Genomic DNA, 3,363 nt, shown 5'->3' with positions numbered 1-3,363 from the left:
AATATGAGTCCAATCCAGTCCAGATTCAACAGAAGGCAAATAGATTTCACTTCTTGATAGAGAGAACAGCAAATAATTTACAGTTATCTTTAATGTTATTAAAGATCATTATTAATGAATGTCTTTATTGTTTAATCCAGTGAAAACATTGTAGTCCTTATTTTCTGTGGCATCTTGATTCTGGAAACACTTTCTTCCCTCAGCTTTCATGACAACACACTCTCCTGCTTGCCCAGGTACGTCTAGGCTTCTCTTTCTCTTTTTTGGGAGGAATCTTTTCCTCAAACTCAAATGCGATTGTTCCTTAGAATTCCATCCTTCATCTTCTTCTGTTATTACTATATTCACTCTTACTGGGCATTCCAATAAACTGATAAGGCTTACATCACTATCTACATACCAATCACTCAAATCTATACGATACTCACATCTCACTTTAGTTTCAAATCTAGATATCCCACTCTGTACTGATCTTCTCCAGTCTCCATTTGGATATCCAACAAATATCGCAAATTCAAAAGGTCTAAAATTGAGCTTGTTGCATTTTCTTCCAAAGCTCCTGTTTCAATGTTATCTATTTCTATGAATAGAACCATAGCTCCTTCAGTTACATGATGCAGAAAGCTAAACATTTTGCCCTTCTCTATTTTCCTCAACCCTATTATTTAGTCACCATAGCTAGTTAATATTATCTCTTTAATATCTTTCAAATTTGTTGTCAGCCTCTGTTCTCTAGCACTTCAGTATTGAACTCTAGTTTAGACTACTCTCATCTTTTATCTATTTACTCCAACATTTTGTATCTGTCTTCTCACCTCACACTGGCCTCCTCTTTAATCCATTTTTCACACTGTCAGAGTGAAGTTTGTAATGGTAAAATCAGATCACATTGTGCTCAATTTGGTAACACATATACCAAAATTAGAACAATTCAGAGAAGACTAGTATGGTCCTTGTGCAAGGATGACTTAAATTTGCAAAGTATTTCATATTTTTCCTGTACTCAAGGGCACACGATATACTGGAGATGATCAGTAAAGAGTAGAATATCTAGATTTGGAATTATATATTATAATTTGCATGACAGTAACAAAAATGAGGGGAAAGGGGATGAGCTATATAAGAACAAAATTGTATATATTAATATAATTAAGTTGGCATTAACTTGAAATAGAGTGTTATAAATTATGATGTTGTAATTCTAACAGCAACCTGTGATGGAAATACATCATTATAAATTATGATGTTGTAATTCTAACAGCAACCTGTGTTGATTAATTTTATATGTCAACTTGACTGGCCTGAGGAATACCCACATAGCTGGTAAAGTATTATTTATGGGTGTGTCTGTGAAGGTGTTACTTGACAAGGTTAGTATTTGAATTAATAGGCGGAGCAAACAAGATCCACCTTCATCAGTGTGGGTGGACATAATCTAATCTGTTGAAGGCCTGAATCAAATAAAAAGGCAGAGGAAGGGTTAATTTTCTCTCTCTTTTTGAATTGGGACATTCGTCTTCTCCTGCCCTCAGATAGTAAAACTACCTTTCCTTGGGCCTTCAAACTCTAGGACTTCCAACCCCTCCACAACTCAAGTTCTTAGGAAATGGAGTTACACCAATGTAGACCCCACCAGGATTAAAGTTTTCAGGACTGGGAGTTATGTCATCAGGTACTCTTATTCTCAGGCCTTTGAACTTGAATTAAATTATATCACTGGCTTTCCTGGTTTCCCAGGAAATCTGCAGACGGCATTTCGTTGGACTTCTTGGCCTCCATATTTTCATGAGTCAATCCCTATAATAAATATCCTCTTACATATCTCTATATATCCCACTGTTTCTGTTTATCTGGAGAACCCTGGCTAACATACACCCACTAAGAAAATAATTCAAAAATAGCACAATAGAACACCAGGTAGACTTCTAAGGTGTTTCACTCTAGTTCTTGGTACCTGGATGGCACCCCTGACCCACACAGGGCCTGGGGGAATGTGTTGCCCTGAAGAGAAGGACATAGGCCTGGCTGGTTTTGCCAGCTGATGATTGTAGAGCCCTAGAGCATTGAGTGAACATAGGTGGTAGCCAGGGAGTGGTTACAGCAGGACTTGGGCCACACTGAGTACTGTTCTGGCTTTAGGTCTGAGCTAGTCATTCTTAAGGGTGGCAGCCACAGGGGTGCTTGTGTCACTCCATCCCCAGCTCCAGGTGGCTCAGAACAGAGAAAGAGAGACTCTATTTGTTTGGGAGAAAGTAAAGGAAGAGAAGAAGTATCTCTGCCTAGTAATACAGAGAATTCTTCTGGATCTTGTCCAAGAACATCAAGGAAGTACCTCTGTGAGTCTGTGAGAACCACAGTGTTACTGCCTTCTAAAGCAGATACAGCTTAGGTCACAAAACCTAAGTCCTTTCAAATATCTGGAAAGCCTTCCCGAGAAAGATGGGTACCAACAAGCCCAGACTGTGACGATTACAATAAATACCTAACTCTTCAATACTCAGACTCAGAAGAAGATCTGCAAGTATTAAGATGATTCAGGAAAATGTGATCTCACCAAAAGAAGTAAATAAGGCATGTGGGACCAATCCTGGAGAAACAGAAACATGTGACCATTCAGACAGAATTCCAAATAGCTATATTGAAGAAACTCAGAGAAATTCAAGATAACTCGGAGAAGGAATTCAGAATTCTGTCAGATAAATTTAACAAAGAGATTGAAATAATTAAAAATAATCAAGTAGAAATTCTGGAGTGATAAATGCAATTGACACACTGAAGAATGCATCAGAGTTTTTTAAATAGCAGAATTGATCAAACAGAAGAAAGAATTAGTGAGGCTGAAGATAGGCTATTTGAAAATACATAGTCAGAAGAGACAAAAGAAAAAAGAATAAAAAACAATTAAGCGTGCCTACAGAATCTAGAAAATAGCTTCAAAAGGGAAAATCTGAGTTATTGGTCTTAAAGAGGAGGTAAAGAAAAAGATAGGGATAGAAAATTTATTCAAAGGGAAAATAACAGAGAACTTTCAAAACCTAGAAAGATATCTATATCCGAGTACAAGAAAGTAATAGAACACCAAGCAGATTTAACCCAAAGAAGACTACTTCAAGGCATTTAATAATCAAACTCCAATGGTCAAAGGTGAAGAAAGATCCCAAAAGCAGCAAGAACAAATAACATGTCATGAAGCTCTAGTACATCTGACAGCAGACTTTTTAGTGTAAAACCTTGCATGCTAGAAAAGAGTGGCATGACATATTAAAGTGCTGAAAAGAATAAACTTTTATCCTTGAATAGTTTAACCAGCAAAATTGCACTTCAAACATGAAGGAGCAATAAAGACTTTCCCAGACAAAGAAA

The 3,363-nt window shown here is 37.0% G+C and overlaps 1 non-coding gene across 1 annotated transcript; it reads left to right on the top strand.

Moving 5' to 3' along the window:
- The first annotated feature begins 891 nt into the window (after nucleotides 1-891).
- LOC116557179 lies at nucleotides 892-996 on the top strand. Its single transcript, XR_004271392.1, has one exon. It is a non-coding gene; the product is annotated as a U6 spliceosomal RNA (small nuclear RNA).
- Nucleotides 997-3,363: the final 2,367 nt, after the last annotated feature.

This window comes from Sapajus apella, unplaced genomic scaffold (genome assembly GCF_009761245.1).
Source record: "Sapajus apella isolate SASKATOON/1434 unplaced genomic scaffold, GSC_monkey_1.0 scaffold18, whole genome shotgun sequence".
Taxonomy (NCBI): domain Eukaryota; kingdom Metazoa; phylum Chordata; class Mammalia; order Primates; family Cebidae; genus Sapajus; species Sapajus apella.
Note: the sequence above shows the minus strand (reverse complement) of the source record. Positions and strands in the feature narration are given on the sequence as shown.